Source organism: Halichoerus grypus, chromosome 1, assembly GCF_964656455.1.
Source record: "Halichoerus grypus chromosome 1, mHalGry1.hap1.1, whole genome shotgun sequence".
Classification (NCBI taxonomy): Eukaryota; Metazoa; Chordata; class Mammalia; order Carnivora; family Phocidae; genus Halichoerus; species Halichoerus grypus.
In genome coordinates this window covers 158,194,639-158,208,400 of record NC_135712.1, presented here as the reverse complement: position 1 = coordinate 158,208,400, position 13,762 = coordinate 158,194,639, and the positions used below count along the sequence as shown (strand labels likewise).

At 41.7% G+C, this 13,762-nt stretch overlaps 1 protein-coding gene across 6 annotated transcripts in view; it reads left to right on the top strand.

The window, feature by feature from the left end:
* Window positions 1-13,762, top strand: part of SLC41A3 (solute carrier family 41 member 3) — a 93,146-nt gene that overhangs the window by 43,239 nt on the left and 36,145 nt on the right. The window lies entirely within an intron of this gene.

Genomic DNA, 13,762 nt, shown 5'->3' with positions numbered 1-13,762 from the left:
GCTTTGCAAAAGCTTTTTATCTTGATGAAGTCCCAATAGTTCATTTTTGCCCTTGCTTCCCTTGCCTTTGGCGATGTTTCTAGGAAGAAGTTGCTGCGGCTGAGGTCGAAGAGGTTGCTGCCTGTGTTCTCCTTTAGGATTTTGATGGACTCCTGTCTCACATTGAGGTCTTTCAACCATTTGGAGTCTATTTTTGTGTGTGGTGTAAGGAAATGGTCCAGTTTCATTCTTCTGCATGTGGCTGTCCAATTTTCCCAACACCATTTGTTGAAGAGACTGTCTTTTTTCCATTGGACAGTCTTTCCTGCTTTGTCAAAGATTAGTTGACCATATAGTTGAGGGTCCATTTCTGGGCTCTCTATTCTGTTCCATTGATCTATGTGCCTGTTTTTGTGCCAGTACCATAGTGTCTTGATGATGACAGCTTTGTAGTCTGGAATTGCGATGCCACCAGCTTTGCTTTTCTTTTTCAACATTCCTCTGGCTATGCAGGGTCTTTTCTGGTTCCATAAAAATTTTAGGATTATTTGTTCCATTTCTTTGAAAAAAGTGGATGGTATTTTGATGGGGATTGCATTGAATGTGTAGATTGCTCTAGGTAGCATTGACATCTTCACAATATTTGTTCTTCCAATCCATGAGCATGGAACGTTTTTCCATTTCTTTGTGTCTTCCTCAATTTCTTTCATGAGTATTTTATAGTTTTCTGAGTACAGATCCTTTGCCTCTTTGGTTAGATTTATTCCTAGGTATCTTATGGTTTTGGGTGCAATTGTAAATGGGATCGACTCCTTAATTTCTCTTTCTTCTGACTTGTTGTTGGTGTATAGGAATGCCACTGACTTCTGTGCATTGATTTTATATCCTGCCACTTGACTGAATTCCTGTATGAGTTCTAGCAGTTTTGTGGTGGAGTCTTTGGGATTTTCCACATAAAGTATCATATCATCTGCAAAGAGTGAGAGTTTGACTTCTTCTTTGCCAATTTGGATGCCTTTGATTTCTTTTTGTTGTCTGATGGCTGTGGCTAGGCCTTCTAATACTATGTTGAATAGCAGTGGTGATAGTGGACATCCCTGCCGCATTCCTGACCTTAGGGGGAAAGCTCTCAGTTTTTCCCCATTAAGAATGATATTCGCTGTAGGTTTTTCATAGATGGCTTTTATGATATTGAGGTATGTACCCTCTATGCCTATACTCTGAAGAGTTTTGATCAAGAAAGGATGCTGTACTTCGTCAAATGCTTTTTCTGCATCTATTGAGAGGATCATATGATTCTTGTTCTTTCTTTTGTTAATGTATTGTATCACGTTGATTGATTTGCGGATGTTGAACCAACCTTGCAGCCCAGGGATAAATCCCACTTGGTCGTGGTGAATAATCCTTTTAATGTACTGTTGGATCCTATTGGCTAGTATTTTGGTGAGAATTTTTGCATCCATGTTCATCAGGGATATTGGTCTGTAATTCTCCTTTTTGATAAGGTCTTTGTCTGGTTTGGGGATCAAGGTAATGTTGGCCTCATAAAATGAGTTTGGAAGTTTTCCTTCCATTTCTATTTTTTGGAACAGTTTCAGAAGAATGGGTATTAATTCTTCTTTAAATGTTTGGTAGAATTCCCCTGGGAAGCCATCTGGCCCTGGGCTTTTGTGTTTTGGGAGATTTTTGATGACTGCTTCTATTTCCTTAGTGGTTATAGGTCTGTTCAGGTTTTCTATTTCTTCCTGGTTCAGTTTTGGTAGTTGATACATCTCTAGGAATGCATCCATTTCTTCCAGGTTATCTAATTTGCTGGCATAAAGTTGCTCATAATATGTTCTTATAATTGTTTGTATTTCTTTGGTGTTGGTTGTGATCTCTCCTCTTTCATTCCTGATTTTGTTGATTTGGGTCATTTCTCTTTTCTTTCTGATAAGTCTGGCCAGGGGTTTATCAATCTTGTTAATTCTTTCAAAGAACCAGCTCCTTGTTTTGTTGATCTGTTCTACTCTTCTTTTAGTTTCTATTTCATTGATTTCTGCTCTGATCTTTATTATTTCTCTTCTCCTGCTGGGTTTAGGCTTTATTTGCTGTTCTTTCTCCAGCTCCTTTAGGTGTAGGGTTAGATTGTGTACTTGAGACCTTTCTTGTTTCTTGAGAAAGGCTTGTATTGCTATATATTTTCTTGCCTTTGCTGCATGCCAAAGATTTTGAATAGTTGTGTTTACATTTTCATTGGTTTCCATGAATTTTTTTAATTCTTCTTTAATTTCCTGGTTGACCCATTCATTCTTCAGTAGGATGCTCTTTAGCCTCCATGTATTTGAGTTCTTTCCGACTTTCCTCTTGTGATTGAGTTCTAGTTTCAAAGCATTGTGGTCTGAAAATATGCAGGGAATGATCCCAATCTTTTGGTACCGGTTGAGACCTGATTTATGACCTAGGATGTGATCTATTCTGGAGAATGTTCCATGGGCACTAGAGAAGAATGTGTATTCCATTGCTTTGGGATGGAATGTTCTGAATATGTCTGTGAAGTCCATTTGTTCCAGTGTGTCATTTAAAGTCTTTATTTCCTTGTTGATCTTTTGCTTAGACAATCTGTCCATTTCAGTGAGGGGGGTGTTAAAGTCCCCCACTATTATTGTATTGTTGTCGATGTGTTTCTTTGCTTTTGTTATTAATTGCCTTATATAATTGGCTGCTCCCATGTTAGGGGCATAGATATTTACAATTGTTAGATCTTCTTGTTGGATAGACCCTTTAAGTAGGATATAGTGTCCTTCCTCATCTCTTATTACAGTCTTTGGTTTAAAATCTAATTTGTCTGATATAAGGATTGCCACCCCGGCTTTCTTTTGGTGTCCATTAGCATGGTAAATGGTTTTCCACCCCGTCACTTTAAATCTGGGGGTGTCTTTGGTTCTAAAATGAGTCTCTTGCAGACAGCATATCGATGGGTCTTGCTTTTTAGTCCAGTTTGATAGCCTGTGTCTTTTGATTGGGGCATTTAGCCCATTTACATTCAGGGTAACTATTGAAAGATAGGAATTTAGTGCCATTGTATTGCCTGTAAGGTGACTGTTACTGTATATTGTCTGTGTTCCTTTCTGGTCTATGTTGCTTTTAGGCTCTCTCTTTGCTTAGAGGACCCCTTTCAAGATTTCTTGTAGGGCTGGTTTCGTGTTTGCAAATTCCTTTAGTTTTTGTTTGTCCTGGAAGCTCTTTTTCTCTCCTTCAATTTTCAGTGACAGCCTAGCTGGATATAGTATTCTTGGCTGCATATTTTTCTCATTTAGTGCTCTGAATATGTCCTGCCAGTCCTTTCTGGCCTGCCAGGTCTCTGTGGATAGGTCTGTTGCGAGTCTAATGTTTCTACCATTGTAGTTTACATATCTCTTCTCCCGAGCTGCTTTCAGGATTTTCTCTTTGTCTCTGAGACTTGTAAGTTTTACTATTAGGTGTCGGGGTGTTGACCTATTTTTATTGATTTTGAGAGCGGTTCTCTGTGCTTCCTAGATTTTGATGCCTGTTTCCTTCCCCAAATTAGGGAAGTTTTCTGCTATAATTTGCTCCATTATACCTTCTGCCCCTCTCTCTCTTTCTTCTTCTGGGATCCCAATTATTCTAATGTTGTTTCGTCTTATGGTATCGTTTATCTCTCGAATTCTGCCCTCGTGATCCAGTAGTTGTTTATCTCTCTTTTTCTCAGCTTCTTTATTTTCCATCATTTGGTCTTCTATCTCACTGATTCCCTCTTCTGCCTCATTTATCCTAGCAGTTAGCGCCCCCATATTTGATTGCACCTCATTAATAGCCTTTTTGATTTCTACTTGGTTAGATTTTATTTCTTTTACTTCTCCAGAAAGGGTTTCTCTAATAACTTGCATGCTTTTTTCAAGCCCAGCTAGTACCTTTAAAGTGATGACTCTGAACTCTAGATCTGACATCGTACTAATGTCTATATTGAGTAGGTCCCTGGCAGTCAGTACTACCTCTTGTTCTTTTTGTTGAGGTGATTTTTTCCGTCTTGTCATTTTGTGCAGAGGAGAATAGATTAATGAGAGAACAAAATGCTAGCAGGGTAACAACGTCCCCAGAAAATATACTCTAAACAAATCAGAAAAGACCTGAAGCAGTGGGAAAAGAAAGGGAAAGAGAGAAAAAAGAAAAAGAAAGAAAAAAAAAAGAAAAACGTAAAGATAAAAACAAACAAAAACAGAACAAAACAAAACAAAACAAAAACAGAATGTGATCAAATATGATCAGGCTGGTTTATAGATAAGTGCCACACACTAGATTTTGGGTGTATTTTGGTCTGTTAAAAGAAAGTGCGTCCCAAAATTTTAATGAAAGAAAAACTTATATATGTACAAAAATAAGGGTTGATATGATGAAGGGATGGAATATTACTGTAAAGATGGAAATTATAAAAAATTTTATAAAAGGAATTGATAAGTTGTTTGAAAAAAGAAAGAAGAGGATTTAAAAGAAAAGGGAGAGAATGTGATCAGGCAGGGGAGTAGAAAAAAACCATAACTAGAGATTTAGAGTATATTTTGATCTGTTAGAAGAAACTATCTCAAAATTTTAAAGAGAGAACAACTTATATATATATGCCAAAAATACGGGTAACTACTATGAAGGGATAGAATATGACTCTCAAAATGAAAAATAAAAATGTTTTTTAAAAAAGGGATTGATAAGATGGTTGAAAAGGGAAAAAGAAAAATTAAAAAATAAAAAAAAGGAAAAAGAAAAAAAAGACAGTTAAAAAAAATAATTAACTTTGAAAGACTAAAGAATCATGGGAAAAAAGCCATGAATTCTATGTGCAGTATTCCCCTAGCGCTGGAGTTCTGACGTTCTCATCAATCGGTAAACTTGGTCTTGGCTGGCTGTTCTCACTGGTCTTCTGGGGGAGGGGCCTGTTGCCGTGGTTTAAAAGTCTTTGCCGGAGGCGGAATTGCCCCACCCTTGCCGGTGCGGGCTAAGTAATCTGCTCCGGTTTGCTCTCGGGAGCTTTTGTTCCCTGCAAGCTTTCCGTACAGCTTTGGAGGCGGAGAGTGAAAATGGCGGCCTCCCAGTCTCCGCCCCAGAGGAGCCGAGAACTTGGGGCCCCGCTCCTCAGTGAGCCCCCAGAGAAAAGCAGTCAGTCACTCCCGTCTCCTCGGTCTCCGGCACACTCCGTGCTCACCCGGCCTGTTACCGAGCATTTCTTTCTCTGGCACCCGACCCCGGGTGGCGTCTCCAAACCCAGCAGATCCCTGCGGTGCACTCCCGCGCCGCTCCTCCCGGGGGAGGAAGGGGAGTCTCCCCGGATCTGCTGCTGTCGGGTCCCTGTTGGAGGAGTAGTGGCCTGACTGTGCCACAGATCACGGTTTATGGCAACCCCGAGCTGAGAGCCCGCGCCTCGGCTCTGTCTCTGCAGCCGGCTTCCCCGCTCCGATACCTGGGAGCTCTGCCGCACTCAGGCACCCCCGGTCTTTCTGTGACCCCTAGGGTCCTGAGACCACACTGTCCCACGAGGGTTCCACCCCCCACTTAGCCACCAGAGTGACGTCCCGCAGCAGAGCCGACTTCTAAAAGTTCCGATTTTGTGCTCTGCGGCTCTATCACTTGCCAGAAGCGGCTGACGGAGGCCCCCACCCGCCGTCTATCCTCCCGAATATCGCCTCGGATTCACTTCTCCGCACGTCCTACCTTCCAGAAAGCAGTCGCTTTTCTGTTTAGAGAGTTGTTGCTATTCTTTTCTTCGATCTCCTGTTGAGTTTTTAGGTGTTCAGAATGGTTTGGTCCCTATCCAGCTGAATTCCTGAGAGGAGACGAAATCCAGGTCTCCTACTCCTCCACCATCTTGCTCTGCCCCCCCGGTGTTTTAGTTTTTAAAGAAACTGCCAGAAAATTTTGTCAGTTCCCACCAGCAATTTTTTAAATTTTTTTTTATTATGTTCAACTAGCCAACATATAGTACATCATTAGTTTTTGATGTAGTGTTCAACAATTCATTAGTTGCATATAACACCCAGTGTTCATCACAACACGTGCCCTCCTTAATACCCACCAGCAATTTTTGACATAACCAGTTTTTCCACATCCTTGCCAGTATTTAGTATTGTCACTATCTTTAATTTTAGCCATTTTATTGAGTGTGCAGTGATATCTCATCTTGGTCTTAATTTGCATTTCCCTGAAGGCAGTGCTGTTGAAAATCTTTTCATGTGCTTATCTGCCCTTCACATATCGTCTTCAGAGAAGTATTCATTCATATCTTTGCCCATTTCTAATTTGATTTTCTATTTTTGATTCTTGAGAGTTCTTTATACATTCTGTATATGAGTTTTTTGTCAGATAGGTGGTTTGTAAACATTTTCTCTTAGTCCGTAGCTTGTCTTTTCATCTCCCACCCCAACAGGTTCATTTAAAAATTTTTTTAATTGTGATAAAATACACACAATAGGAAATTGACCATCTTAACCATTTCTCAGCATCCAGTTCACCGGCGTTAAGTATTTTCACATTGTTGTACAACCATCACCACTATCCATGCAGACTCTTGGTTTTGGAAAACTGAAATATTGTTCCTATCAAACAATGATTCCTCACTCTCCTCCCCTCAGCCCCTAGCAACCACCACTCTACTCTCTGTTACTATGATTTTGGCTACTCTAGGCACCTGATGTAAGTGGAACCATACAGTCTTTGTCCTTTTGTGACTGACTGATTTCACATAGCATAATGTCATCAAGCTTCTTTGATGTTTTAGCATGTGTCAGAATTTACTTTCTTATTAACACTAATATTCCATTGTGTATATAGAGCACATTTTGTTTATCCACTCATTCATTAATGGACACTTGAGTTGTTTCCACCTTTTACATATTACAAATAATACTGCTATGAATATGGGTATGTAACTATATCTTAACATCCCTGCTTTCAGTTCCTTTGAAGTACAATTGCAAGATCATGTGGTAATTCTGTTTTAATTTTTTGAGGAACTACCATACTGATTTCTTCAGGGGCTGCACAATATTAGATTCCCATCAATGGTGCACAGCATCATCTCCAGCACTTGTTACTTTCTATTTCTTTGATAGTGATCACCCTAATGGGTGTGAGTTGGCACCTACTGTATTTTTGATGTACATTTCCCTAATGTGGCAGGATACAAAATCAATGCACAGAATGCACAGAAATGTCCCATTTGATCACTGCTTCAATCTCATTACTGGTTATTGGCCTATTCAGGTTGTCAATTTCTTCCTGTTTCAGTCTTGGCAGCTTATAGGTTTCCAGGTAGGCCTCCATTTCATCCAGATTGCTCAGTTTATTGGCATATAGTTGTTGATAATAATTTCTAATAATTGTTTCTATTTCCTTGGTGTTAGTCGTGATCTCTCCCCTTTCACTCATAATTTTATTAATTTGGGTCCTTTCTCTTTTCTTTTGGTTAAGTCTGGCCAGTGGTTTATCAATCTTATTAATTCTTTCAAAGAACCAACTTCTAGTTTCATTGATCTGATCTACTGTGTTTCTGGTTTCTAATTCATTGATCTCTGCTCTAATTTTAATTATTTCTCTTCTAATGCGTGGCTTAGGCGTCGTTTGTTGCTTTTTCTCTAGTTCTTTAAGGTGTAGAGTTAGTTGGTGAATTCGGGATTTTTCTATTTTTTTGAGTGAGGCTTGGATGGCTATGTATTTCCACCTTAGGACTGCCTTTGCAGTATCCCATAGGTTTTGGACCAATGTGTTTTCGTTCTCATTGGTTTCCATGAATTGTGTAAGTTCTTTGATTTCCTGGTTGACCCAAACATTCTTGAGCAGAGTGATCTTTAGCTTCCAAGTGTTTGAATTTCTGCCAAATTTTTCTTGTGATTGAGTTCCAGTTTTAAAGCATTGTGGTCTGAGAATATGCAGGGAATAATCTCAATCTTTTGGTATCAGTTGAGACCTGATTTGTGACCCAGTATGTGGTCTATTCTGGAGAAAGTTCCATGCGCGCTCGAGAAGAATGAGTATTCTGTTGTTTTAGGGTGGAATGTTCTATAAATATCTATGAGGTCCATCTGGTCCAATGTATCATTCAAAGCTCTTGTTTCCTTGTTGATTTTCTGCTTAGATGATCTGTCCATTGCTGAGAGTGGAGTATTGAGGTCTCCTACAATTAACGTATTGTTATCAATATGACTCTTTATTTTGGTTAACAGTTGGCTTATGTAGATGGCTGCTCCCATGTTGGGGACATAGATATTTACAATTTTTAGATCTTCTTGTTGGATAGACCCTTTTAGAATGATATAGTGTCATTCTGTGTCTCTAATTACAGACTTTAGTTTAAAATCTAATTTGTCTGATATAAGAATTGCTACTCCAGCTTTCTTTTCAGGTCCGCTGGCATGGAGGATGGATCTCCATCCCTTCACTTTCAGTCTGGATGTATCTTTAGGTTCAAGTGAGTCTCTTGTACGCAAATGAGTCTCTTGTATGCATGGGTCCTGTGTTTTTATCCAATCTGCAACCCTGTGCTGTTTTATGGGAGCATTTAGGCCATTCACGTTGAGAGTGATTCTTAAAAGATATGATTTTATTGTCATCATGTTGCCTGTGAAGACGTTTTTATAGATTGTCCCTGTAAATTTCTGTTGTAGATCACTCTTGGGGTCTTTCTCCTTTTATATATCCCCCCTTAATATTTCTTGCAGGGCTGGCTTAGTAGTCACATATTCTTTCAACTTCTGCCGGTCGTGGAAGCTCTGCATCTCTCCATCCATTCTAAATGAAAGCCTTGCCAGATAAAGTATTCTGGGCTGCATGTTCTTCTCATTTAGTACCCTGAATATGTCTTGCCAGGCCTTTCTGGCTTGCCAGGTCTCTGTGGATAGGTCTGATGTTATTCTGATGTTCGTCCCTCTGTATGTAAGGAATCTCTTCCCCCTAACTGCCCTTAAGAGGGTTTTCTTGGTTCTAAGATTTGCGAGTTTTACTATTACATGCCGGGGTGTTGGCCTGTTTTCCTTGATCTTGGGAGGGGTCCTCTCTGCCTCTAGGACGTGAATGTTTATTTCATTCCCCAGATTATGGAAGGTCTCAGCTACGATTTGCTCAAATACATCTTCTAGTCCTGTCTCTCTCTCCACTCCCTCCAGGATTCCAATTATTCTGACATTGGAATGCTCTATGGTGTCACTTATTCCTGTGATTCTATTTTCATGGATTCTGAGTTGTTTTTGCCTGGCCTCCTCTTTTCCCTTTTTATCTATTATATTGTCTTCCAGGTCGCTTATTCTCTCTTCTGTCTTGGTTACCCTTGCTGTTAGATTATCTAGATTGGATTGGATCTCACTGATAGCATTTTTAAGCTCTGCCAATTCAGCTTTCATTTCTGCCCTTAGAAACTCTATTGCCATTAATTGATTTCTCCATTCTAGCCATTGTCTTCACAATTGCTAGCCTGAATTCCATCTCCAACATCTTGGTTATATCTGCATCCATTTGTAAATCTGTGGCATAAGTCATAATCTCTGAGTCTTTTCTATTTTGGGGGTTCCTCCTCCTAGTCATTCTGTTGATGGGTGTTTGAGGGAATGTATAGAGTCCAAATTATTGACCAGAACCCAAGCGAGATGCACCTGTTTTCTTGGGACCTTAGGTTTGCTGGTGTTTTGTTTTCCCAGCCTGTCTTCTGCGGGAGGGGCCTGCCGCACTGTTTCTCATGCAACCCTGTTCGGGCGGAGTTGCCCTGCCCCCCATGGCAGGGGATGGGCTCAGTGGGAATCAGTTTTGGGGGCTTTTGTTCTCTGGTGGCTTTCCCTGTGGCTTTCTGCATCTCTTCTCCGAGTCAGAGCAGAAGAGACTGTTTCCAACCCTCTGCCTCAGAGCAGAGAGACCACAGTCTGTTCTTCAGTGAGCTCTCCAGGCCATAGTGTCTCCGTTTCTGTCCGTGCTGCTATAAACTGCAGCGTCCTGGGTTGTGCGCCCCTTCACAGTGCCCCCAGTCCTGCCTCCAGGTCAGGGCACGTCTCTGCCCTTTGTGCTAATAAAACCACCAGCCACTCCCAGTTCGCCTGTGCGACCCCGCCAATGCGGGTTTCCACCCCAGGGGCTGCCCTAACATCCTTTCCCTGCCGGTACTGGTCTGCGAGTGTGTGCCCCGTCCCCAGTGCGCGAGGGTGTCGCTCATCGGCAGTGTAGGATCCCTACAGCCAGGTACCCTCCCACTGCCATTTATCCTCCTATATCTGCCTGCGGAATCAGGGCTGCCCGCAGAATCAGGGCTCCCCGCTTCATACCTCAGAACCAACCACCTGCGATATTCTGCTTGTAGAGATCCAGATCTTCTTACATCTCCGGCTGGTTTTATGGGTGCTCAGAGTGGTCTGGTAGATATCCAGCTCAATTCCAGGGACCAGTTGAAATAGGGTCCCCTACTCCTCCGCCATCTTTCCTTTCTGGAAATAAGGACTTTAAATGACACACTGGACCAAATGGACTTCACAGATATATTCAGAATGTTCCATCCCAAAGCAACAGAATACACATTCTTCTCTAGTGCCCATGGAACATTCTCCAGAATAGATCACATTTTAGGCCACAAATCAGGTCTCAACTGGTACCAAAAGATTGGGATTATTCCCTGCATATTTTCAGACCACAATGCTTTGAAACTAGAACTCAATCACAAGAGGAAAGTCAGAAAGAACTCAAATACATGGAGGCTAAAGAACATCCTACTGAAGAATGAATGGGTCAACCAGGAAATTAAAGAAGAATTCAAAAAATTCATGGAAACCAATGAAAATGAAAACACAACTGTTCAAAATCTTTGGGATGCAGCAAAGGCAGTCCTACGAGGAAAGTGTATAGCACTACAAGCCTTTCTCAAGAAACAAGAAAGGTCTCAAATACACAACCTAACCCTACACCTAAAGGAGCTGGAGAAAGAACAGCAAATGAAGCCTAAACCCAGCAGGAGAAGAGAAATAATAAAGATCAGAGCAGAAATCAATGAAATAGAAACCAAAAGAACAGTAGAACAGATCAATGAAACTAGGAGCCGGTTCTTTGAAAGAATTAACAAGATTGATAAACCCCTGGCCAGACTTATCAAAAAGAAAAGAGAAATGACTCAAATAAAATCATGAATGAAAGAGGAGAGATCACAACCAACACCAAAGAAATACAAACAATTATAAGAACATATCATGAGCAACTATATGCCAGCAAATTTGATAATCTGGAAGAAATGGATGCATTCCTAGAGATGCATAATTGCTCTTTGTAGATGTTCTCATTTTGTTCATACATCTTTTCCTGATTCCCTTTAGATCTCTATCCATGTCCTCCTTTAGTTCATTGAGCATATTTAACACAGTTGTTTTAAAGGCTTTTTCAGTAAGTCCAAATCTTTTGTTTCTTTAGGGTTAGTTTTTGTAGACTTATCTTGTTCCTTTGAATGGACCATGTTTCCCTGTTTCTTTGTCTGCCTTGTCATCTTTTGTCAAAAAAATGGCATTTGAGAAAATAGCCACCTCTTCCAGTCTTTGCAGACTTGCTCCATAAAGAGGAAGACCGTCACTTATCAGTCTGGTGTGAAGGCTTAAAGTCTTTTCAGGCCTTTTCTGGGCACGTGTCTTCCTTGGGCCTGTGTATGTGCTTTTCTTTCCACCCCAATTCAGCACACAGGGCTGCTATTAAATGTCTTGATTAACCTAAAAAGCCCAGCCTTGCTTCTCCTTGGGGCCTTAGATGTATTATTGTATTCCTCTGACCATATTCTTTGCTCGAGGCACGCGTGGGCCTGCAGTTCTCTGCAGCTGTACTGTATCCAGCACCCAGCACTGGTTTTGGTGGCCTGCAAACTGATATCCAAACTATGCCACCTTCCTCCTCCTGATCTCCAAGTCAGGCAAAACAGAAACCAGTCCCTCAGGTAGCCTCCAGGCAAGTCAGGATGGTGCAGACTATTCCACTGTTTCCCTTCTGTCCTGAGAGAAGGACCAAATACTGTACTGCTCTGTACAGAGGAGGGAGTGGGGCAAGGATAAGCAAAAACACTGGAATTGTCTACTGTTTTGAGTGTGGGTTTTTCTTGGTTGAGCACTCACTTGGTTTTACAGATCCATGACTGGTTTCTAGAGCTCTCACAAAGCTGTTTTGGTCAGTCTGTTGTTTACTTTGTGTTTTCACTGGAGGAAGAGGGCCTGGAGATTCCTAGTCTTCCATCTTGCTGATATCACTCTCCCTCAGTTTTCTTTTAAATTTACTTTTTGTTTTATTTTAGTATATCTTCCAGTAATTGTTTCAGGTAAGATTTGTTGGAAGTAAACTGTTTGGACATTTGCAGCTTGACAGTGCTTTATTTTATCCTCACATTTGAATGCCAGCCTGGTTGCTTACAGAATGCATGGTTCATAGTTATTTTTCTTCAGTACTGAGGTATGTTTTCAGTGTCTTCTTGTGCTCAGTGTTACTGATGGAAGTCTCATTACCTTTTTTTTTTATATTTGATTTATTTATTTGAGAGAGAGAGAGAAAGCAAGAGAGAGAGCACAAGCCAGAGGGGGAGGCAGAGGGAGAGGCATACTCCCTGCTGAGCAGGGAGCCTGATGCGGGACTCTCTAAGTTGGTCTCTGTAATAGATGCCCCACCTTCCCACTGATTTTCTTTTTGCATTCTTAGCAAAAAGCCACCGAGCCTGTCCTTGGACTGGCTTTGTTGCTCCAGCTCTTACCCTACATCTCTGGGACTGCCATTCCAGAGTAGAGCAGTGTCCATCTACCTTGATGGAGACCTGTCCCCCAGGGCCCCCTCCCCGTGGTTTATCCTGCTGGCCTGGTCCTCACCGTATTGCCCTGCTTCCTTCCTGCTTTTACTGGCTTGGTCAGTTCCCCACAGTTCTGGAAAATGGACCATTTAATGATCTTCACACCACATCCCACCACCATCCTACACTGTCTCAGCATCCACATGGATAACTCATCCCAAACCCAAGCCTCCCAATTTTTGGACGGCTTCATCTCCAGTGACCTTCACCTCCATTCCACCTCAGCTGCCCAGGCCCCTCACCTGGCCTTGAAATGCTTACACATGCTCCAAAATCCTATTGACTTCACATCCCACCTCTTCTCACAGCTTCCTTCCCTCTGGTGCTCTTCCTCCCTCATCTCTACAAGGTCTTCAAGCTTCCCAGCCCACCACTCCTCCTCCTGCACCTCTTGGCATCACTCCCTTTCTTGTTCAGCCTCAGCTTGGAAATACAACATCTTGAGGAAGGAATGCCTTTCTAATTCATACTCAGGGGTCATGGGCCAGTAGCATCCCTTATCTGATGAGTACCAGGGTTCGAGTTGGCTGATCGATAGGAAACAGCAAATGGGCACATTGAGTCCAGTGAGCACCTAGTGCATTGAGGAGCAGAGAGGGGCAATGAGCCTGTTGGCCTCACATGTTCGGCACACGGCAGGCTGTGTAACTGTGTTCTGCTCCACCTTAGTTCCTTGTCCCTGTGAGCACCCCTGAGGTGGGTATTAGTCTACCTTTGTGAAGGAGTCACCTGGGGCTCTATGATTGTTCCATGCTGCATCCAAGGTGTCCGTCATGCTGAAAACAAAAGCATCCCCTTATTTGTTCATGAAAAGTAATTCCATTTTTCCCTTGGAGTTCAGGAACTTAATGAACTCAGTACAAAGGAGCTAGGAAAATACATTTATCTACATCTTGAATTTTGCTGGCAAGTACTATGAAGTTAGGAGCTGATTACCATTTTTAAAGGAGAAAATCA